The sequence below is a fragment of the Austrofundulus limnaeus genome, unplaced genomic scaffold (assembly GCF_001266775.1).
Source record: "Austrofundulus limnaeus strain Quisiro unplaced genomic scaffold, Austrofundulus_limnaeus-1.0 Scaffold54, whole genome shotgun sequence".
Lineage (NCBI taxonomy): Eukaryota > Metazoa > Chordata > Actinopteri > Cyprinodontiformes > Rivulidae > Austrofundulus > Austrofundulus limnaeus.
Window position 1 is genome coordinate 2,095,997 of NW_013952456.1, and position 25,488 is coordinate 2,121,484.

The 25,488-nt window shown below is 38.5% G+C and overlaps 2 protein-coding genes across 4 annotated transcripts in view; one reads left to right on the plus strand and one right to left on the minus strand.

The window, feature by feature from the left end:
- LOC106517946 (pyruvate carboxylase, mitochondrial) overlaps positions 1-25,488 on the minus strand; it is a 382,167-nt gene that overhangs the window by 100,712 nt on the left and 255,967 nt on the right. The window lies entirely within an intron of this gene.
- The window catches only part of LOC106517947 (leucine-rich repeat and fibronectin type-III domain-containing protein 4), a 55,553-nt gene continuing 43,098 nt past the window's right edge, over positions 13,034-25,488 (plus strand). Inside the window, exons 1-2 of one of the 3 annotated variants that reach the window (XM_014009000.1) lie at positions 13,034-13,816; positions 14,640-15,315. The gene's annotated coding sequence lies outside the window, so the exon portion shown is untranslated. Of the gene's footprint in view, positions 13,817-13,922; positions 14,005-14,639; positions 15,316-22,943; positions 23,679-25,488 lie in introns of those variants that run through there. The other 2 variants (XM_014009001.1, XM_014009003.1) reach the window with 2 other exon arrangements.

A 25,488-nucleotide genomic window follows, 5' to 3' on the forward strand; every position in this document is an offset into this window, starting at 1 on the left:
ATATTTTTGTTCTATGTTGAATTTTTGTTGTTTTTAAAGAAATGAATAAACTTAACTAAMCTTAATAACAATGTAAAGATTATTTTAACCCAGAAAACGTCCAGGATTCGATCCAGCGACAGCTCTACTAAGGGGCCTCCAGTTGAAAAGCCTTGTAAAGAGTAAAATACATAGAGCTGGAGTCAGGGGCTCTACTGGTGAAACCAAATGGCCTGTCTGTCACAAATATTTGCTTCTTTAAAGTTAAAGCAACCCATCTATTGTCGACTGCAGGAAAAATCAACAACAAATATTTAAACCACTTTAAACGAGCCCTGTTCTAAAATCCAAACACAGAACTTCCCTTATAGTGAGTTCCTGTATCCTGTGAGCTGGCCGTGGTGCTGGAAATGCTGCTGACCATGGTGCTGAAGCTGCCAAACATCTTTGACAAAAGGATGAGAAAATAACAGATTCTGCACTTTTCCTCCCTCTGGATATTTCCAGCATAACTACAGTTTTCAGCAGGAAGTCAGTTTATAAATCTCAATCATGAGCACCGCATCAATTCTTGGAGCCGGTCGTCCCGATGTGGGGAGTGTTTCTGCRCCCACCAAGAACCAGCGCTCAGTAGAAATTACATTTACTGTGGAAACGTCAGCTTCTTTTGCTCACTTTTTTTTCAGTCTACAGAGCCCTGCAGCTCTAAAGTTTAAAGTAGTTTTAGGAAAAGAAGGATGTTGAGGGTTTGTAAAAGAAAACGTCTGAGTATAATTTCTCAGAATGGTTGATTTATGAGCAGGAATCACATTACTGAGTGTTTTTACCAAACAGAGCGTCTGAAACATTAAGGAAGAATTAATTTAAAGAAAACCTTTGCTGAAAAGGTGAAAACCTAAAAGAAAAAAAACCAAGCTCATTAAAGCAGACTACTTCCAGAGGTATTTTGGGAATACATAAGCAGCAGAACTGTGACCCATCAAACGAGTCCAAACCCACAGAGGCGCTTCTCTCAGACTCTGTTAGCAGGTGTTTGGTCCTGGGTGATAATTAGACTTCAACTTGTTAGTGATATACTCAACTCACCACAGAAATGACTGAACTCACTTGTTTTGGTTGAGCCAATATTGTGAATCTACAGCTTTAGCAGACATATGGGTAAGATTAAACTGAAGTTTTACATTTAGAATCAAGTAATACAAAGGACTCTCCCTAAAGAACTAAATATGATGGATGAAACAACTTTTCCTAAAAAACAAACTTAAAAAACAAAACCTTTAAGCACAAGAAGCTAAAACACTCAAGTAGGGGTCTCTCCAGTATATAGAGGGTCTTAAAACCTTTTTTACTCAATGTTTTTAATGATTTCCTTTTAATTTATGTGTTTGCTCTCATCTTTAAACATGAAATCTGTATTTTATGGTCCTTGTTTTGTTGCTATTTATTTTAATAATCTTATTGATTGTAGCACTTTGAGATTTTTGTAAATGTAAAGTGCGTTATAAATAAAATTCATTGTTATTATTATTAGTTTGTCATAACAATGATTGGTTGGACTGACTTGTTTTATGGGGGAAATTAAAAATGAAGTAATGATAATAAAATTATTGTATTAATATATTATTCAAATATTCATCTTTTTACAGACAGGTCAGGGATGTTTTGACCAAGCCAAAATGTTACACATCCATCCACATGTAGGGTGTTCAAATTTCATGCAGCTACCACCTTCCTGTCTCGAGTTATGACTAAATTTAATATTTACGTATACTAAAGGTTATTTTATTTCAACCGAGCTACACTTCCTCACAGCTGCCCAGCATTCCTCAAACTGAATCATTATGGCTTCTTCAAACCACACCCAAAATAGTAAATACGTCCAATCAACAAACTCCTCCCACACACTAAGAACCTCCCACTTAGTGACTGCAGACCAGATTAGAGCGAGACCCAAGTATATTTCTGCCATTTAAAAAAGTGTTGGCAAGAACCAGTGACAAATGTAAGGGACTAGGAAAGCTTTAAACCCTTTATATTTTCATTAATTTAACTATTTACAATTATTTCATAAAACATTATGTTTGTGCAAAAGGCACTTTTAATAATATATTTGACAAAATAACCTTGTAATTGGAAGTAAGGATATAATTCATTTAAGTACTTGAATGAATCACAACGATGGCAGCGATCTTCTGTAGTCATGACTCAACCTTGCAAAAGATCCGGTTCTATAAAGATTCTACGGCTTTAATAATCAATGATATTATCTTGTATTAAAGGCTCAGAGGAAGAAAAATCAGAGCTTGTTTGGTCAAACAAAGTGACTTTACGATTTAAAAAGAAATCGTTGTAGTTCAGTGAAAGAGAGAAAACCTCACTGTTTAAACTGTTTCCAGAAACAAATACAGAATGAGCCCATTAATTGTTAAAGTACGGTTACAGTTTAAAAAGTACGTCTGGTGGAGAACAAACACTTCAAACCCTTTTCACACTGGAGTTCTAAACAGTTTTTTTTTCAAACTGCTGGTTTTAATCACTGCCGCTCTGAATGTCAGAACAAGTGCTTTTAGCTGTTGTAGGTATGAAAGTTTAAAAATAAAACCTACAAGAAAACAAAGAACTATGAGGGGAAAGCCTTTCAAACTCAACTAGATGTAGTTTGATGATTTTGCAGTTTGAAAGTTTCAGTCAGGAGACCAGCATCAGCCTGATGTTTAAAGTCTCATCAATGTCATTTCTTACTTCTGTACATTTGTACTAAGGCTACGTTCACACTGTAGGCAATTACGTATTTTTCCTGACAGTCTTGACGCAACAAACRAAGTTTTTTCAGTAAATGGTACTAAAATCTGATACATACGGCATTTTTCAAAGCAAGCTCAGTCTGAATGCTTATGTCTTCTTTTATCTGACTTTTACATCAGTGAGCGGAGGTTTTTTTACGGATCAAGTAGCAATGACCCTAACCTCGAGTTGAGCGGTTTAAATTTTGTAGCTCCGCACATCTTCAGCTATAGAACAGAAGATCAGTTTCTTTRTCTTTGTTCTTTTTATTTTCCATGTCCTGGAAGAGTGACGACTACACTTGGGCAAAATCGTATCATGTGTTATTAATGGTCAGAAAAACAGAATATTTTCAGTGTTGCWATTACTGCAAGATGATGATGTATTTTTGTGTACAACACACTATTATCAGGCACATGTGAGCCCAATGGTGGCAAGAGGTGCAAAGTAGCTAACGCTAACCCTACAAACTTGTAAACATCGACAAAGCTAAATGGAAGGAAAGCCAGAAAATGCAGACAAAGGCCACAAAGATGACTAATAGCAAGTACAATTTTCATCCAGTAATGGTCATAACTATCACTGTYGGCTAAATTCCACAATTAATTGTTGCTTTGTTCAATAAATACACGCTGCACTGGAGCAGCCAACCAGAGGATGGTTAAAATGTAAACAATGAACTAAACAAACATGTCAGCTAGTTATATATTCGACTCCAATTGCACAATAACTTCAGAATCAACATGCTAACACGTAGCATCCACATTTAGCTATTTCTGTACAAATAGTGCTTAATGTGGCATTATCTTCTGCGCATGTGAACTACTCCACTGTGAACACTTCAGTGTTTATTCAACATAAACACTGTGAAGAGTTCGCAAAAAAATCTTAAWTGAGCATTAAAATCTGCAGTGTGAACGTAGCGTAAAAGTCTTGAGCTGTTTAGCGAAGTCTCTTGTAAATTTGAGTTTTAAGATCTGTCAAGTCAGAAGCAGGTTTCYGTGATGTGCAATCATTTTAACCCAGTTTATAAGACTCAATGCAGAGTTCATTGTGTTTCACTGAGTTTTTGCATCAGCCACCATCTTGATAGGCAAACGATAGTTTAAGGCACAGTAAACATTTGACAATCGAGAGCCATTTTTAATTTTACTGGCAATAAATACAGTACTTCATGKTGGGTTAAAGGAAGTTCTAATTATGCAGCAGTTCAACAAAGACTAGTTTACCCTATATTCCAAAAATCAGGAGACACACAGAACGTTAACGGAGCTGAGTGTAGAATGGTGGTTACTTCATTTATTGTACAAACTTTCAGAAAATCCTGTTTTTGTGCCACTATTTTAGGTAAAAAACCAAAACCAAAAACAGAGTCTAGTTTTGCTTTCTGAAGCCAGTAAATCACCTCGAATCTTTGAGGAAAAATTCAGCTCAGCCTGTTCCCATTTCCCGTGACGATAATGGCTGAAGTCTCAATACTGTTGTGTCAAAGCAATGCATCACATCTACAGGTCCTCCCTGAACTGATGACCAGCCTCTGCAGCCAGACGCTGGTTCTGTACGAGTAAATACTGAGAAGCTGCAATCCGGTTACAGAAAAACTAAAAAGATTGAACTAAAATAGAAATGCTGACTCAACTAGCAGGACTATATTTAATCCTTTTCCCCCCAYAAACTGCTCAGTAAGATGACTTTAATTCTAAAATAAAAAAATCGATTTTCAGAGGAAAGGGAGCCCAGAACACCAGATGACTAAGAGCTGCCTCCTCTGCACACAGTTTACTATAACTGTCTATGTTTTCCCAGTATTTAGGTGACTATTTTTGTATTCTTGGTTCTGTAATTAGTTTGACTTTTGGCTCTTTTTAATGAACTTTCTCCCCTGGAAGCTTTGGCACCACAAACCTGGCACCGACACGTCTGCTCTGCGAGCACTCGGTTATTAATGCTTTAAAGTTGAAACAAACATCTCAAAATGCCATGTGAGTAATGTTTATAAACTGTTTACTGGCACCGCCGGATTGTAATGTGATTTCAGAGGTGACTCAGGCGGCTCCCGTCTGAACAACATGAACGAATTCTACAAAAACATTTTTCACATCCAGGAAACACTCATCCGCAGAAAAATGTGGATTTTAGCTGTTTATCATCCACTTCCAAAAAGGTGACAGGTGGGCAATAATGTTTTTGCATCAATTTTCTGACTTGAATAGAATTTTACAAGCAGTTTAAAAAAATCCATTTTTTTAAAATGACGTATGATATACTATATAAACTAAACTCAAGCTCTTATTGTCTTAATGGAATTTTCTGTTGTTTTATCCACGACAGATAAAACCAGGAGGGTAAACGGAGCATCAAACGGCAGCAGAGATATCATGGAATAAAAAATGCTTTATTTCACGAGCCAAAAAAAAAAAACTTTATTAGTGCTGATATAATTTTATCTCCATGTTCTGTGCATGTAAATATATTGTTTTTATTTTATCTGTGATTCTCAGACACACAATCCTGCTTTTCTAACAGTAAAGCCAAAAAACCTCAAGCTCATTTTAGGAAAGTTTTGGATCTTCAAACTCAGCCATTTCTGCTCAAACCATGTTTGTGACTCAAATAATAAATTCCATCAAACTCTGCTTGTAGATATTTTTTTACTGTAGCTTGCATTTTTSCACCTTCATGTCTGAATGTCTGACTGTGTTCGTCAGCATTTAACACAAACAACTCGCCCGACCTCGTTTGTCAGTTCGGCTTTATTTGCTGCCGCTCACAACTGGTAGAAAAATGGTTTCTGCCAACAAAAACCAGAAAACTGTTTTGAGACACTAGTTATGTTTACATGGACACAAGTGAATTGGAATAAACGCCCCAATCAGAATAATCTGATTTGATTCAACTCGATCAGAATGAATTTGTAATCTGAAAGAAGGGTGGTTTATAAGATTTTAAGCAAAATTAAAAAGCAGCCGTATGGGACTTTGTTGGCGCTGTGGTGAAGTTGTCCAGAAGTTGTGCATAAGTTGCCAAAAACAGTATAGTGTGACAGGGCCTGAAAGTTTACAACTCTGCATGTCAGCAAAAACCTGGTGCATTTAAACTGTTGTCACGATCAGGTTAATTAATTTTGTGGCCAAACAAATACATTCAGATTAATCTGTGTGTAAACAGCTACTGCTATTAAAGGAGAAATAAAAGCACAACAGATTGTGCCTGTGTGATGACTGTCCTTGTCCCTCATCTCGAGATTTACAAATTAAGACAAAGAGAGGACCGGTGGGTGTCTGCCTTCTGATCCAAACCTCCACCACAGCTGAATGTGTGTGTGTGTGTGTGTGTGTGTGTGTGTGTGTGTGTGTGTGTGATGCATGTCTAACAGCATACGATCACATAATCATTGTAATTCTGTGCTGAAGTCAATCCTGCTATGCTTATGTGAGGCCTACATTAGCTGCAAACAAATCCATGTTCATGAATTCAGGTCAGTGTGTTTGTCTCAAAATATATATATATATATATAAAGATGAGCAACTTGTTTGTGTGCTCTGGTGTTTTGCAGCAGCCACATTTAGCCAAATGGTGTTTCGAGCTTCAGTTTGTGACTCAGCTGCTGACAAAAACGTCCTTTCTCAAGGACTGACAGTGTTTTTTAGTCATATTTGTTAATCTCATAMAATGACATGACATTGTATGAAAAGACAGTATAAGGATCGATWTTTACAAATGTCAATGTTCTAGATCAGTGACTGTCAGGTGGTAGGTTGAGGGTCTTTGCCTCATCAACAACATGTTTAAATGTTCTGATTGTTAAAGTTGACATATCCTGCTTTTAAATCCTTTTTCACATTTAAATCCTTCAGTTGGGTCTATATAAAGTAGAGCTGCAATGGTTTCGTCTGAATTCCTCCTTACTGTAACTCAATAAGTCCCTTCCCTTTTCTAAGGTGCCTCTCAAATCAACTCGTTTTGAGGCTGTCTCTTTAATTCCTAATGAGGTGCTTCACACCCTGCCCCCTCCAGCTTCCAGATCAGTCCATTCCAGTTTGACACAGGGGTTCACAACTAAATAATGGTGCATAAACTTCATTAACAAATCAATTAAAAGATGTCAACAAGGGAAGACTTGTCCATCCAGCCTTACATGTTGGAGCCAGAAGAGAATGAAGACGACTAAATTGTCTGAGTCCAGATCTTATTTAGAAGTTCTGTAGCAAATACTGTGACTTAACTCAAGGAAACATCATAGAAAAGAGAAAAATGCACGAGTTGAAAAAAATACGACCCAAACAGATGATAAAGATATATCTACTCAGCACCAGRAGAGATCAATTTAAAYKTTTCTGCACTCCTAGAGACTTCAGATAAAAATGTATTTAACAGCTAAAATAGGGGATTTTGAATATGTTGATTTAAATCAACCATATTGGTAATGTTTTAATAAGTGACTAAATACCTTTAATTAGACATTGTTTTATACTCAGTGAGTGGGCACTGAGCTGAAGCTACACATTGTTTTGAAAAAGAACTTCTAAGAAGTTTGACTTTATTTCTTGTTTGTGTGTAAAAGCATTATYGAGCTGAAGTTACTGAAGTAGGGAGTTTTAGTTTTAATTAAAATGTAGCTAATTGAGTGTAAAATTAAATATTTCCCTCTCAAGCATCACCACTTGCTGATTGTTTTGCTTCATCATTATTATTAAACTTGTTTTGTGTGTGTTGTCGTACTGTGATGGTGCGTTCACAGGTTTACTCCATCTTTTCATTTGTAACACTGGAGAAGTTGACATTTTTACTCATTTTGGGTCACAGATTTTCATTAAGAGATGGTGGTCCTGAAGCTSAACCAGTTGAGAACTGTTGATCTAGGTCTATGGGACCACTGGTTACAGCTGAAATCAACAGATTCTTGTCACGTGCTGATGACCTTGTGGTTTTTTTTTGTTAACTATACCCCCATATTTTTATGATAACAGCATTTAAATGTATGAAATAACACATGTCAATAGATAAGTGWGTTAACTTTAGGACTGGGACTTTGTAGTTGTGACAAGTCCTGCTGCAGAACTGCACCTGCTGATATCTTTATGTCGTGTTGATATCCTACAGTAGAACWCAGCTGAATAGAAGGCATTTTTATTTGCACTACTGTCAAAGTTTTACTGTATGTTTTGATTTTCATTTACGTTTTAGCGAAATTAAATCAGTTATTTTCTTAAACTGAGAACATTTTCCAAAACAAGTTATCGAGGTTAGAAACTGCAACGATGGTGAAACTACTGGAGCAGATGAAGRTCCTTTAATCAACGAGGCTTTTAGGGAGGTGGCAGGTGGTTAGTTGTGCTAAATGATGACCCTGCTGATATTACGGTCTGAAGATGTTTGTGCTGTTACTGCTTTAATTGGCTGCAAAACGAAAGACAAAAAAAGAAGCGGTAAAAGCATAAAGTCAACTATGACCCCATAAATGAGTAATAAATAAGAGAGCTCATTTGAAGTCKTTAACTCTCAGATTTAATGCAGTTTGAGCTTAATCACATGTACACAGCATTAAACTATTCCTTCTCTTTGGCATCTCTAAGGCTCACAAACTGAAGCTGGACCACAATAACATAATACATCACATGTTGTTGGTTTTTGACTCCTCCATAAGACAAAAAACTCTGAGTAGARTCATAATCAGGGAAGGACAATTTTTCTTTTTAAATTTCCAAAAATAGTTTAAACGAGCAAATTTGAAGAAATAATGCAATATTCACGATTGCCTTTGTTGTTTACACTGGCTTCTGGTAGTCAAGTTGTTAACCAGTGCTTTTCTAGTACTTGTTTCTGGACACTCCTACCCTAACCAGTACATATCTAACCCTAAACCTATTTTATTTTGAAAGAATTAAGTGGAAACTATGGCACCAGGGAAACTCTGCTTTCCTTCTAGAATACGTGCGTCGTCCTCCTTTTAGATCCATCGAACCAGAGGAGATTAAGRAATATGAAGAGCCCGGTTAGCGGAATTAACAGCAAAACCCAGTTTCATTATAGTGTTTTCTGTCTGCATGACTTGTGGCGTATAAATTAAATTCAACAGAAGTCTTCCTCCCACTTGTGTGGAYACAGCCATTTTTTAAAGCAATAATGTGAAACAGGCAGCGGTCCTAAAATCATAAAACAGCAGCTGAGATAAGCGCTCATTAAGGTTGCTTTCTCTGCTTTAAAAACTGTTTGTTGTTGTGCTGACACTTGTGCTGTATTAATTATCCCTGCATGAGTAAAGGACAAAACAAGCAAACATTGAGAGAAGCCGGAATTGCCTCCAAAGCCCATAATGTCTCATTTTTACCACTGACCACCATGTCAAAGTATACAATAAAATACTTTTCATACATATTTTGACTCACACTGACCCTGTTGTTATATTAAAAGATAAGAGACAATGTTATACTAGTGAGGAAATAAAAAATAAAAATGAAATATTTGGTATTCTGTTAGAAGAAATGAAAACCATCTGCTTAAATCTATACCAGACCTCAGGGGAGTACATAAATACTTGTCACTGACATGTTTCCAGTTTGTTGACAACCAGTGAGCTGACCATTAAACCAATTTGGGAGGAAGCAGATTGATTTGTCCAACCCTGGGTCAGTAGGCCGGCTCCCCTGCAACGGCTTTCACTTTGAGGGCTAATTTGGCCAAACCGAAGCAGAACAGGTCCGCCCTCTTTCTGATTAAGTGCAGCATTACTCAGAGTGAAGCAAGAGATCCTGCCAATATCTCAGCTTCCTTCACGATTCTACGGAGAGCAGAAAAAATAAATAAATACCGCTTTTCTCCTGTGAGCTTTATTTTAACCAGATTGATCTGTGGTCAAAGAAATTTTTGCCAGGACAGAAAGTCTCTGACCTTTTCCCCTAAAGACTTCTTTCTTGTGCTGAACTTTAAAAGTTTATACAGAAGCTGCGAGTTGCCCTAAATTTCAGTGGCAGATAACAGCCTTATAGATAAACTCATTACGTTGCAGGAGGTCGCTTTAGTTTTTATTTTTTTACCCCCATGCTTTCGCCAAGGTCGCTCCCTGACAAGTAAACCAAATGCTACAGCATTAAAACTTTAACTGTAGATCCACAAGCAAGAAAACAGAGCGCCGTAAACAAGATACGACCGTGTGAACCCATACATCAAACCTCTCCTTGTTGGACCTTGTTTTGAAAAGACGTCTGTTTTAACTGGTTAAAAAAACACCCAAGAGAGAAGAATAAAAGATTGAAGGATAGAGAAAATGAGGAAAAACAAACAACAAAACATAAATGTGAGGTGGTAGATAAACAGGAAGAGGCAGGTAATATAAGATGGAGGATAACATTGACTCCTGGGTAGAAACTGAGACACAATGAATGGGGTCATCTCTGGCAACCAAATGTTCATGTCTGACCCGCCCAGACACCATTTTTTCCCCTCTCAAACCAGCTGTTATTCATATCTTGGAAGTTTTATCATTGTGCGTTGCAGAGTTGTAGTACTTTAGACCGGACTTAATTGACCACATTTGTACTCAGTCTTGTCTCGGACATTGAGAACTTGAGATTTTATTTCAAGACCACGACTGTGAAAATATAACTAAAATGCCAGAATATCGTCAAATTTTTTTGTTAACAACATTGCTTWCATTGCACAAAAAAAGGTAAGCTATGTCTAAGTGATGTTAGCCAYCTGCCTCTGTACCAAAATTCTTTACCCAGTCCTCTCACAGAGATTTAGTCAATATCAGCTATACTTTAGTTAGCTGTGTACAGTATATCGTATGCTTTTAAGCTACTTTTAGATTGTCCTGGTCTTGGTCCCAAGATGGTCCAGCCCCTAAAAGTCTTGGTCTTTTCTCTGTCTGGATACACTCTTGTCTTGGTTCTTGACTTGGTCCTGCCCCTAAAAGTCTTGGTCTTGTCTCTGTCTGGATACACTCTGGTCTTGGTCTCAACTTGGTCCAGCCCCTAAAAGTCTTGGTCTTGTCTCTATCTGGATACACCCTGGTCTTGGTCTCAACTTGGTCCAGCCCCTAAACGTCTTGGTCTTGTCTTTTTATGGATACACCCTGGTCTTTGTTCTTGACTTGGTCCAGCACCCAAAAGTCTAGGTATCATCTCTTTCTGGATACACTCTTGTCTTGGTCTCAAATTGGTCCTTGTCTTGGTCTCAAATTGGTCCAGCCCTAGAAAGTCTTGGTCTTGTCTCTGTTTAGATACACTCTGGTCTTGGACCCAAATTAATCCAGCCCTAGACAGTCTTGGTCGCATCTCTTTCTGGATTCACTCTGGTCTTGGTCTCAACTTGGTCCAGCTCTTGAAAGTTTTGGTCTAATCTCTATCTGGATACACACTGGTCTTTGTTCTTGACTTGATCCAGCCCGTAAATGTCTTGGTCTTATGTCTTTCTGGATACACTCTGGTCTTGGCCTCAAATTGGTCCAGCCCCTAAAAGACTTGGTCTTGTCTCTGTTTGGACACACTCTGGTCTTGGACTCAAATTAATCCAGCCCTTGGAAGTCTTGGTCCTTTCTCTGTCTGGATACACTCTGGTCTTGGTGTCAGGTTAGGTGGTCTTGACTACAACACCAGTGTGTGNACACAGAGTCCCCATTTAATGCTTATTCACAACATGTATTGCAGCGTAGCGGGAAAAAATAAATAAATCAGCCATCGTTTGAAGTGGTCTACGTTGGTTCCCCATCACTTCACCCACTCATGTCTTTCCGTCGCCCACTCCCTCTTTTTTCCCCTCACTTATCTCCCTCTCGCCCTCCAGGGATCCTTGGCCTCTCGTCTCTACCTCTGCCCTCACAAGACGCACTTATACGCTCTGCCTCTTAATCATCCTCTGCTCAATCTTTCATCCTGGTCTGACCCACAGTTGCTCAAGGCACTCCACTTCCTGTCGTCAAACCAGCTGACTTCTCTCTCTACCCCTCCCTCCACCCATCCATCGGAGGTGGAGGACTTTGATCCTTTATAGTGCAAAACACCCTTATAAGATGAAACACCTTGTGATTTTTTTCTCTTTAACCAAAATGTACTTGCATCTAACTTTTATATAAAACTGGGCTATAATCATTAATGCACTGAGTGATACGTCCTTCACTTCCTCTTTTACTCTAAAAAGAATTTCTTGATTTTATTTAGATACCACTACAAGCTAATTATGCATGAATTTTAAGGTTTGTCCAGAAGTGTGCATCATTACCCTCATTTGGGCAACGAATTGATTCCATGTCCTCACAGATAAAACCAAAAGAAAAGTCCGTTGAAATAACTAAAACCAGCATTGTGTGTTTGTCTTAGATTAAAGATCTATTGTTTTCCACCATGAAAGGTGGGTGATAATGTAATTGCATATGTCCATGTGTGTTTGCCTTTAAAACTGATTTTAATAAATAAAACTAAACAAAATAATAATTTGATGTACATCTGTAACTAGTAAATTGACTGTACTTGTATAGCGCCTTTCTATCCAACCAGAATACTCAAAGCGCTTTATATCACAATCTGTCTCCTTATTTACCCATTCACACAGCACTCTTCTATATCTCTACAAAGCTAATCCAGACAGATCTTTCTATAGAGACTAATCAGTGTTCAAGTCACATTCAGACACTGATGTGAATTAAGAGCGGGGGAAGTGAACTGCCAACTCTCGCATTGGAGGAAAACTCACSTAACCACTAACCAGCTGCCAGTTAACAGCTGGTTAACTTTGAGYTAACCCAATTCAGCATGGCTGCCTAAGTGAAATGATCTTAAACACACATGGCTATAAAGTCAATTTTACATATACTGAGCTAAAACTTGGTGTGGTGGTAACTGGGATTCATCTTTAACACATACTTCAGCTGATACATTGAAAAAGACCTTTGCTTTAAACTCTGGTATCAGCCAGAGTCAACCAAGTGGATGTGCATCTACATCTACTGCATTTATTTGTGCATAATAAGAACAATTTCACCCCAGATGAATATCCATAAAGTTTGGGAGTCGTATCATACATGGAAGTAAACGATCATTTTTTCCCTAACGTACTACCACAATACATTTCAATATTTTCTTGTAAATAACTGAAATATTGTGTTTCTCCCTCTGTCCTCTCGCTGTAGAATATGTCAAGCATGGCTAAGCATAAAAACTGTTTTTTTTTCTCACAGAGTCAGAGAAGGAACAGCCCCCCCCCCCCCCATTTTTTTAAAATCACAGCGATGAGATGGAAAGAAGATGCAGACTTCAGATGCATGTTTGCGTGCTCAATTGGACCAGAGGAGAAGCTCTCCAAGTTGCCCATCCTGTTATTTAACAAGGGCTTCTGTTGTTGTTACTCTTTATTTTCTTGTCATCTTTGTCTTTACCTACTCTCCACCTCCCCTAATCACTGCTCCCCTCATATCGCTCCCTCCATTTCTTTTCTCCACCACCCACCCCACTCTGTCGCCTCATCCCAGCATTCCTGCTGCTGCTCATATTCACGCCTCTCCCTCTTGTGTACTCTTTCAGCTTGACACTGCGGAGACGGACCACAATGCTGTCTTCAGCTCCTCGCGGGGAATCTCCTTCACCAGATAAGGATTAGGATAATCAGGAAAAAAAAACGAGGGAGAATCGATAAATGCAGACAAAAAAGTGACTCGGAGGTGGGACAAGTCCAGAAAAAAGAAAAAGAAAAAAAACACCTTGAAGGGGAGATTTCTGCAGCTTTCTCCCTCCGTTCTTCATCCCCTCCTTCATTCAGTACCTGTTCTGTGGGATTAACATGACTTAAAATTCAATCAGCCCGCAGCCTGACGGAGGAGCGTCAGCGGAGGCAGACAGAGCGCTGCAGCTGTCGACACCGAGCAAAGGGAGAGTGTGGAGGAGAGGGGGGGGAGGTGGGATAGACGGAGAGAGATAGAGGCAGGGGAAAAAAATAGGGGGGAGAGATGGGTCTTTTTTCTTTTTTCCTAACGCCGAGCTGAGATAGAGAGCGAGCCAGCGGAGACGGAAAGATGCGACTGCTCCGGGAGTTGAGGTGGAATGATCCGGAAAACAAGGTTAGTAATTCCACCTTTTCATCACGGCACGAGGTGGGGGGTAGAAGAGGGAGGGGGAKGGGGGAACACAAGCAGACTTTAATAGCCAGATTGGAAGTAGGAAAGTGAGCAGGAGRAGCAGCAGAGGCAAATAAGAGAAAAATGGATTTTTCTCCAGTTCTGGGMAGGGACACGTATATGCAGCCGCTGTAAGGAGATATACGAACCCTGAAGAGAATACAGAGACAAGAGTGAAGCAAAACGATGAAAATTGGTTTCTTTTTTTAAAGGCGTCTGCTTTTGGGGTTTGATTGACAGGCCACAGGGCGGTTGAGGTGGACTTGGGAACTGTCGGATATACGTGGAGCTGAGTTGTTTTGTTAAGGTGTATGTTGAAAAGAGACGCAGAGGCTGTGTGTGTGTGTGTGTGTGTGTGTGTGTGTGTGTGTGCAGAGTATCACTGCATGACTACTTACTGGATGTGGTGGTGGCAGCAATTGTGGAGATGTGTGAAAGTGTTGCACGATCATTTGGTGTGTGTGTGTGTGCGCGTGTAGCAGCAATAAGCCAATGTAGCCCGCTGAGAAGCGTTAAGAGGGTCTCACAGCTATTGATTCTTTTTGACAGACAGGTGAGAGGGAGCGAGGAGAGGCGGGAGATAAAAATTAAGGGTGGCAAGGTGGAGTTGAGGGATGAGGGAGGGAGGAGGGGGGTGAGGAAGTTGAGGCAAGGAGGATGAGTGAGCAGGTCAGCTGGGTGTTTTATGTGAACGCACACAGTTTTTAATAAATCACGTGTAATCTGCAGTTTGTTAATTTTTTTAAATGCATGTTTCTCATTGTAGGTTTCCCAGGCTTCGTTTGGTTCCTGCTCAGGCGACAAACCTCCATTTACTGCAGTCCAAGGTCATCAAATAACTAACTSAGAGCAGGAGAACAAACGGAGATGGCTGAAGATGCTCTGAGAAGTGGAGGAATGAAAGAGGAAAAAGAAAGAGGGAGGCGATTGAACCTGAAGAGCTCAGATCCAAAATGAGCAGAAGAGCCTCAGGCCAAATATTCTCAGAGATGAGTTCAATACAGTCATGAGGAAATCCTATCAAGATGCCACAAATGGGATTTTAAACCAAGTGGATTCTTGGATTTTTTTTCTTTCTTCAGAGGTTGGAATACTGCGCTGGAATCAAGCGGGTGATTTAGGATTTTCCAGGTTTTCTTCATCTATAAAGAGCCTAAGAGGATATCGTGGGATTGGAATTTCTTCAGCTCTCCAGTTGTCTTACACTGACCTACATCTGTTTTTTTTTTTTTTGGGGTGTGTAGGTGTGTGTGAAATGTGGATGGGAGTGGTCTCAGCTCAGAAAACACAGCTCACTCACCTTCCCTGAGCTGGCCTGACAAACTTAAACACATGAGGGCCAGATCTGGGCCTAAAACACACACACACACACACACACACTGACCTGAACCTGGATAACATGTGGAGCTGATTCGGATTATAGAGGCGCACAGACGGAAAAGGTAAATGTCCGTGGACTTTCAAACGTGTAGCCTGTTATGGTCCAGTAGAGTTGACAGTGTGTGCATGGTTAGCTCTCTTGTGCTGAATCACTGAGTTCATCACTGCGGTGGGCTCAAACACTCACTGAACTGGGGACTCGGAGCTCCGTCTCTCACACAAACACAGTCGCTCTGAATAATGAGCCGATGTGAATTCAGAGCAAATAAAAAAAAGCACACGACACACGCAGAATCTAATCTCCCACACGGCTTAGACGCCCCAGCTTTCATCAGCCCGTTCTGAACCCCGCGCACCCCTTTTCCCTCTACGTGCCGAGGTGGCCTCCGTCTCACTCTGTGTCAGCCAGCTGTCCTGGATCAGATTACTCAATAGGTGCGTCTCAGCTTGGCTTTCATCACTCGGCTTTTATGTAATCTCACCTGGTGTGATGTGTGTTGATGTGGCGGCAGAGAACAGCTCCCTTCATTTGAGGTTCTTTACGTAAGCTGCGTATGAGTGTGCACACAAACAGATTTGGCACACTGACACATGAGATCAGACTGACTGGATAGAGGAGGATAAGAGGGCGATGAGAAAGAAATGGATAGGGAGGATGAGGAGGGAGGGGTGGGAGTAGGAGACCGGGATGGGGACTGAAGACTAAGACGGGGTGGATGAAAGGATTTTAGAGGAAAAGAGTCATGAAGGGAGCGTCATCGTGTGATAAAAGAAATTAAAGGGGGAAAAAGATTAGGGGAAGAGTTGGACGATGAAGGGCTAATGTCAAGAGAGAGATGAAATGGAGAGGAAGATGAGCTCTTGGTGGTTTTGTTGAAAAAGAAGCAATAGGGCTTGAAAAGCAAGACTTTCTGCATAAACAGGCCTTAAAAGAGGCCTTCATGACAACCTGGTTATTCTTTTTTTATTTGGAGGAAACAAAAACAAAGTTAAATAAGGAACAAATAATTAAAAATGACAGATGGTTATCAGTATGTTGCCCCCCCCCACCCCATCACACCACTGGCTACAATTAGTCCAACATGACCTCAAAAAGACAGTTAAAGATAAAGAAGCTATTTWAAGCTACAAGGGGGATTAGGTGTGCCATGAGGCTGCTTCTTCTAAAAGATGTGCCAATTAGGAAATTAAAGAAAAAGTATACGTTGTCATGTTTCCATCCAATTGTAATGCTAATTTTGAGCAAACGTTGTCGCAAAAAACAAAAAAGTTTCCATCTTCTGGTTGAATTTACCAGGCAATGAAAAGTGTAATTTCATCAAACTTTGGTGTTGAGCCTGGCTGTAGTGAACAGGAAGTAGTGTTAGCAAACTCGCAGGGACCAAACATCTAGAGACAATAGAGATGTATGTTTTCAGGAACATGTTGCTATTGGCCAAAAATGTAATTGTTCTGTCATATCAGCTAGTACTGGYAATGCTGTCCGGAGACGTAGAGAAAGAAAATTAAATTCTAGCTGCCAGCAGAAACAGCTGGTCAATCATGTGAGGTAAATGTTCGTTACGTCAGAACTTACTCAGCTAATGTGTTTCCGTATCGCTTTTTGAACATCAATGTTTTTCGGAAAATCCAAAAACCACCCTAAGCAGGCATAAAAACATATTTGCGAAATTTATTTTAGAGATTTCTCATTTTCAACAATTACTGATGCAACGCTTCAGAATGCACATTAAAAAGAAGTTGATGGAAACGTGACTATTGCCTAACAAACAGAAAAATACAGTTTATAATCATTTAAACACATAAAACAGCTTCCTGAATAACATACAGGAGGTTCATCGTTTGCTCACTTGATCGTTTAAGGCAGTTTGATTCTCTTTGAACTGGAGCGGCACCAACTCTGAAGAGGTGATAACAGGGATCTTTTGAAGTGCGACAAAGAGGCCTTTTGATTTCCATTAACCAAATCATAATTCTGTAATTGGCTTTGCTGCTCTGCTAATGAGAATACCAAGAATACAGAGCAGGTAAGTGTCATCCGGTTCAAACAATGAAACTTTAAAAAAAGGGGGCATTAAAAAGATAATTTTCTCAATTATCTCACAAATGCACTGCGTGGCTCATTGTTACTGAGAGTGTCTGTCATTCTGGGACTACAGTAAAGGGAGATGAACAGATGGGATGCCCACTGTTCGAAGCAGGAGCACTGCCAAAGTGAGCAGACYGGTGAGTGAATGGAAGCATGGAGGAAAGAAAGTGGAAGGCATGACAATGGATAATTACTGAAGGAGGAAAAAATCTAGACATAAGTTATTATAGGGGCATGAAAGGTGATCCCAGATAAGGAAACAAACAAACAGCATTGGTAGACCTGATTTAAAGAGATATTCTGGTGATGAAAGAAGTGATGCTTGAACAATTATCTTTTCAGCCATGACGTTGGAAAGGAAGTCCTTTAGGCCAATGGTGGCCAATCCTGGTCCTCAAGGGCCACCAGCCTGCATGTTTTAGTTGTTTCTCTGCTCTGACACCTGATTGAAATGAATGAATGATCAACAAACTTCTGTAGAACTTGAAGAACTGCTGAAGAGCAGAGAAAACTAAAAACATGCAAGATAGGGTTCATCAAGGACCAGGATTAGCCATCACTGCTACAGGCTATGTTTATGTCTAGATGAACCAGGGATTGTTTAGTGTTTTTATTTCTTACACTTATACCTGTGTGAAAGGTGGCAAAATCAACTTTTTTGAGCTTTACATCATGTCATTACCTCATCAAAAACATCCCCAAAGTGTTGCTTTGACTCATTCATGCATGTTTAAGAAATCMTTGAATCTCCTGGTAGCCTTATGGAGCTGCCTAAACGCTTGATACAAAGCTCCGCCTGTTTACCCAAAGCTCCTCCCTTCAGCTGAGCTCCCGCCCTACAGAGCACACCTCCACTGAAGCACTGTTGCTGAAGTGGGAGCGTCAAAAATGGTAGGAAGTTCTTAAAAGGGAAAAGGCCAATTTCAAGGCGTTTATCAAATGCAATGTCAAATTTATTTTTGAAATAGCATTTTCATAACAACAGTTACTTGACCTTTGTATAGAATTGAACTATGTGCCTGAATAATATACACTTTATACCCCATCTATAAAACACTCCTATCTCACATTGAGTTCCTCAGTGTTTAATCTGGTCAGATCAAAAGTTTACTGAGCTTCTGAGGCTGAGGTTTAATATCAGCTAATATTGGGTCTTAAAAACCAGTAGGACATTTGACAAAGAGTAGTTCTTAATGCCTTAAAAAAACTAAAACAAAGCAGCCCTCAGTTTAGCGAACCATCACTCTAGCCTGTTAAAGACTTGATTTTATCTCCATAGTTCCAGMTGACTGATGTCTCAGCTGATAACTCATAATAGCTGTTAGAGAATCACTTCACGCTGCAATCCTGACTGACCAGGACTAAACACACGAGGATGAAAGTATTTGAACATTTTGTATCATTATTGTACTAATGAACAGCTGGAGGAGGAAGAGTGTCTATCTGCCAATCACAAAGTTGGTGGTTTAGTTCAGGCTTCCTCCGCCACATGCCCAAGTGTCCTCAGATAAAACAACAAACCGCCGGTTGGACCTGATTTGTAAATTGGTGTATGAGTGTGTGGGTAAATGAGTAAATGAGACTTGTAGTGGTCACTAGGAAAGTGTAATTTATTTACAATTATAAATCCTTTCACAGCACTTTAAAATGTGAAAATGTTTTATAACAAAGTGAAACTAATTCACAAACAAAACCATTGTCATTTTTTTCATAAAAAAGCATTTATCCTTATTTTTAATACAGACTATTACTAATTTTAATATTATTAGAGATGGAACTAGCATAATGAAAGTATTGTAAAATTAATTTTGATCGAATTTAGATTGTTAATCTTGATAAATTTGCATTTTGAAGAATGTGTTAAAAYGTGCCATTAAAACTAAAATAAGGAGCATTTTTGTAATGTATAACTATTGTCTTTAATATCACTGATATTCTGTAGTTTTAGTATTTTACAACATATATTCACTCCCTCACCAGTTGACACCATCTTCAGCATTGAAATGACTAAACTGCTTGGCTTGCAAAATGTACATAAAAGATGTGATCGTAGGCTCGTTCTACATAAGCTGTGCAGAGGTTGGCATCTTTTTACTGTTGGAAAACTACAACACCTGCTCAGCTGTATAGTAAAAATATATAAAATATATAAGTGGCTAATAGCTTTAGCACAAAAAAACAGCGCTAACAGCATTGAGACAGCTGGGTTTTTATGAGTGGATGGGACACTATAAACTATTTTAACAATGTTTTAAAATTATGAGTATATTACCAGTTCAGCACAATGTCTTTGGTTCTCTTATTGTAAAGGAATCAATGAAAGTTGCCTCAGTTTCTTTGATGTTTTTGGGGCTGTCGAGAAAATAAAGACTGCACGGAAGACTGGTCAAAGCAATGCAGCCTTGTTATTTTAGTGGTTCCATAAAGTATATGTGCACTCATAACCTTAGAGAGTCTGAGCTTCTTGACGAACTAGTAACAAGCTGAACAAAGACAAGTTTCCACAGAACATCAGGCTGAAAGTTGGCCTTSTTTGCATTAGCTGTGCCATCTTGGGCTTCCATCGTGTTGTTTTTTCTTAAAGTTGTCCAGACAGAACTATTTTATAAAGTTTTCCATCAAAATTGTAATAAAAACCTTAAATAAAACCACTGTACAGAATTTGGTCTTCTCTATAAGCTATAAAATGTGATTCTTATTGGATGACAAAAGCTTATTCAGAGTTTTGGTCTTAATGCTCTTTCACTGCCATACTAATAGTTAGACGTTCAAAAATGGTTCCAGGTGACGTGCAACCTCACAGTGATCCAACACTGCAGAGGCCTGTACAGTAAAACAGAGCTGAATCATGTTTATGAGACAGATTTTTGTAAAAAAAATAAATAAAACAAAATAAATGCAGATTAAAAAACTAAATGTGCTCCTCACAGATGCTTGTCCACATGCTCTGTATTTGCAGCTTCCAACACCTTTAAATGCTTTTCAAAATGCTTTAGTGCACATCAGAGAGCAAAAGCCTAATTAACGCTGAATTTAAGACTCAAAAAGAGGGAAAGTATAGGAAGGGAAAGTCTGATTAAGAAATCAGAAAGTAGTAGCCAAATGCGATGGCTACAGACATTGGAGGATAATTACACGAAACAGACAGACACATGATTAGATGTCAGGAATGATGGACGATAGATGTAGAATGTCAGACACCTTCGTGATTTAACCAGCCTTCAATCAAGGAGGGAAATGGAGGATTTGAAACCATGAAATGGGGGAGACGTGGTCTCTGTTGGGAAAGGGGAAACTATGATAGATGGATGAACGGATGACAAATGGTGGACGAGGGCGATGTGGAAAACTGAGCTGTTGAAGAATAGTGGGCCGATTAAAGGATGAGGTGCAAGGCCGCGATGGACAGAGATATGGAAAACTGTTTTAGACGAGGCGAAACACAGGATGTAGAGACAAAATATGAGGAAAGAGACAATTAAGAATGAATGACGGACAAGAATACAAAAGTCCAGAGATAATTTAGACGAACAGATAAAATGAAACTGATCTGAAGTGAGAATATTTAATTAGACTGTTGGTCAAACAGGGAGTTCAAGCAGAGATAGCTTTAAAAAAACAAAGAGACGTTTGAAATGATGGAAACACACCGGAGCAGGTAGAAGCAACACGCCAACATGTGGTGCAGACGTTAAGGAGAAAGAGGAATGAAAGGATGAGTAATTAAACTGTTGACAGACTGTTTAAACGCAGCAGGCGCCTGATGAGCAGAACAAACTGTAACCAAGGCAACCACTGGAGACAGACGGAGGGCAGGGTTTTTTTTTTTATTTCAGGGGAAGGAGATATATGGGAGGAGAGAACCAAATGTGAAAATGGAAGAGAGGCCACAGGGGATGTCCCTGGAAAAGACAAGTGGGAAAGTAAGGGATGAAAGACAGCAGGAAGGAACAGAACAATTAAAGGGGAATGCAGGATCACGAGGAACCTAGCATTGACTTCACGAGCAAAATTAGATTAAGATGAGATAGCTGCTTCATGTTGATGATACTCATTAAAATTTTTGCTACGTATCCGATAACAATTAGGAGACTTGAGAACTGCTGGCATTTATTTCTAAAAATTGTGCCAACAAAACGTATTTACCTTCTCAGATGTTTTATTGCTGCCATAAATCAATGATGGTCACTAAAAAAATTAGCTCTTTACCCAAGAAAAAACCTTTCAGTGTCAAAACTAAATCAAATTTGAACAATATGTAAGGAAAAACAAGTGATTGCTTTAATATTCACCCACTTTAAAGTGGCTGTTCTAATTCAACTCTGAGGAGTCAGGATGGATAGAGAAGGGTTTCCAAGACTCTAAACATCCTGAACAGGAGTTCTGTTGAATCCAACACTAATAAATGAACAGAACATGTTTATTAACAAACTGAGTGACCTTGCAAAGAAAATAGTGAGTTCTTTCTGGATGAAATAGTCTTAACTTTAAAGATTTTTACTTCTATGAACTTTTTACGACTAAGAATTCCTCACAGGACTTTTCTCAACCAATATATAAATATTAAACCTATAAACTTGAATATAAATGTTATGAATTTACTTTTCACAGGGGTACACTGCAAAAATTATCCATCTAACCACRTTTTACAATCTTATATCCAGCAAAAAAGCATTTAAAGTAGTATAATCTTATTTTATTAAAGGTAAGCCACACACACATGCTGTTTCTTTGTTGGTGTTCAGTGACTTCTTCCAGTCAGTGGACTGGGTATCAAAACTAGGAATCAAAAATTTAAAATCCAAATGATTTGGTAACCCTTTTTCTTTTACAGTCCCCTAATTACCATGCAATTACCTAGCATTTACATTTAAGTAATATCATTTTACTATGCAATTTCTTGGTAATTATAGCAATTTACCATGTAATTACTTGGAAAGAACATTAAAAATACTACGTAATTAAACAAATTTTAGTGGGTAATTCTATTACAATTACAGTTCAATCGTATCTTAATTACCCACTATTTGCCAAAAAAACTGCCAACTTTTTTTACAGTCTCCTAATTACCATTTTATTATAAAGTGCATATGTAAATAAACTAATTTAGTGATCCTATTACAATTAATCATTATCAGTAAACTACTATGTTAGTAAAACTATTTTTATTAGGCAACTACAATCAAATTACTGTACAATAATACCTCTATTATATGTAAATACATTTAATTGCAGTAATACATATAATAATAATAATAAATACATGTAAATACTAGGTAACTGCATAGTAATTAGCGGACTGCAAAAGAAAGGGTTACCAACGATTCCAGGAGAATCAGCGTTAGTCCTGGTTCTAATCAGTATTAATGATCCAACCRTATTCCTCATCGGTTTAAGCTTTACATGAAGATGAAAACGAGAAAAACACTGTTGAAGAAAACTCATTAAAGCTTCACTGGAGTTGGTGTGTAGATTATTCAGACTCTAATTTAAACTCGTGAAGCTTCGATTCGTACTACATACGTCTGTAAACTCTCACGTGCTTGTCTGCATTCTAAATATTGTCAACAGATGTAGTGGGCTGAAGATGTTCAAGTGAATCACGGTGCAGAATCCAGCGTGGGTTGATGACTAACGAAGGAAAGCAGCTTGTAGTTTAGTCTCAGTGATTCTGTCTGTATCAGCATTGCTGAGCATTTGCATATGACATGCAGAAATCAACAAACTTGAGGGAAACCCCGCAGGACCGTTGCAGAGCTGCATTGTTTTGTTTCTATTAATGTCACACATCAAGGAGGGGGATAAAACAGCTCTTTGTGTTAAGTTACAGAGCAAGTTGTGATTCATTATGGCTGAGAGAAGCTTCAGATCAAACACGAGAGATACTAACAAGCCTCAGCTGAGGAATCACTTACAAGGCTCTCGATATAACGCCACAGGAATCCGTTTTCTCAAAGGATGTTTGTTACTCCCAACTCTTATCACCCATGTTCTGTCGTCTGACTGCATCCCTTTGTTCCACAGAGGGTGAAGACATGACGTTATAGAAAAGACTACAGAAAACAAACAAGATAAGTGACAAAATACATTAACGATAAGCTATTTGTGAACAAGTGTTGTGTGCCTAATCAATACATCCATTACCGTGATTCATAGGCTCGGGTTGTTTGCTGTTGACCTACTGTGATGGAAGCAGAGTTCTGATTGGGTAATTGTTCTCGTACTCAGGATTTCCCTCCTCAGAAAGCCGGGAACCCTGCTGAATCATCAAGCTGCACGCACGTAAACACGCATGCCGCTCTGCCAAGCTGCATCCTGTCGTGTCAGCCAATCAGGGTCCGTATAATTGGCACTGCAGGGTTTCTGAACGGGCAGGAAATGATATTCAGATGTGGGGTGTTTGTGTGTTTTCTCACAGTCTTGTGTTTGTTGTCGATTTTCTTGTTTTTCTTGCCTCGGCTATGTMAACATTTACAGGTGCACACAGGAACACACACAATCACCCACTAAAAATATGGCAAGGCTGCAGTGAAAGCTGTTATAATGGAATGAGGTGAAAAAAACTGCATGACAGGAAACGATACAGCTAGGACTGAATTTATTGATTAAACAGATTAATTTGTGTGTAAAAAAAAAAAAGGAGTGGAAGGCAAGTTTGTAATTGTATAAAAAATGTGGATAATTAATTTAAAAAAGTGGTTTATATTTAAGTTTGTACGAGTGAAATTAATGATTTTTAATTCAAGTTTTTCTCGTAGCATCTCGTGTCCTTAAGCCTGAAAAATTAACTAGTACTCCTTAAAGTGCCTGTGGCATAACATTTATGTAATAAATACGAACGCATTTTTGGAAAGATGACATTGATAAGATATTACAAAAGAAATTCCACGTTGTTGAGATGAACAGTTGTGGAGATATTCACGTRAAGAAACAGGAAGTGATGTCAAAGGGGAATGTCTGAATGTAAACAGAACATTGCTACAATAGCTAACAKCACAGTCTGTAGAGAAGAATCTGATGTTTCTTTAGAATATTTTGAGTCACTATCAAAGAGATGAAAAGTCAGAACTCAATATTGTTTAATCAAAGTTCCCTTAAAGAATTTATCTTTGATGTCACTTCCTGTTACAGGTGTAAAGTATAAATACTTTGGCTTGTTATTGTTAAAAACAAAAAATAAACTACCCTGATAAATTGCACCTCCTGGATAATGTGAATTTAATTTAATTGGTACTWAAGTATAATAAACGTTAGTCACTTTAGGACTTTTACTCAAGTTCTATTCATAGGAAAGACTTACTTTTACTAAAGTAATTTTATAGTTAGATACTTGTACTTTTACTCAAGTATCACTGAGGTACTTTAAATGCTGCTTTCTGACAGTTGTGAGACAAAAAGGGTAAAATTGTATTATTTCAAGTTTCTTAAAAATAAACAAGTTTTCTTTGACTTTTTGTATTTGATGGATAAGCATWTCACAGGCACTTTAAAGGGATGCATATCGTCCGTTCGTCTTGTATCCAAAACCTTGTGTGATCTGTTTTCAAAAGATGTGTTGGGAATAACTCTCAGCCACTACCAGCCCACACTGTACTTAACTCTAAAGTCATAGAATGAAGTTGACTCCAAACTTTAATTTGCTGCAGTTGTAATTATATGATCACCTGCTCCTGACGGTGGTGAGCTGTAATTAAAATTAATTCACCACAACGTGTATTGACACTTCAAATCTGCACACCAGATGGTTTGCACTTCAGGTGATTAATGCTGCGACTGAATTAAAAAAAAAAACAAAACAAAAAAAACCCTGAATTTTAAGCAACAATGTCATGAAATGAAATCACAAAGTCAATCATAATTTGAATCAAACTGATGAAGAAAGCAAGAATGACTCTGAAGTGTCTCAATTGTTTTTTAATCAATTGTCTAAAATGCATCTATGACTGAAAATATTCTGCTTGTTTCATAACGTTTCTGCATGACATTAAGCTCAGGATGCAGAGACTGTATTACAGTCAGTTGGAGTTAATTAATTAAACAGAAAAAAAGACTGAATGATTCAAGTGTACACTTTAATGTTCCTAAGAAGGGAAAAAGTAAAGYTTTGGTTGCCTGAAGTTGTGCGAAGTAGCTGTTAGCACATTTT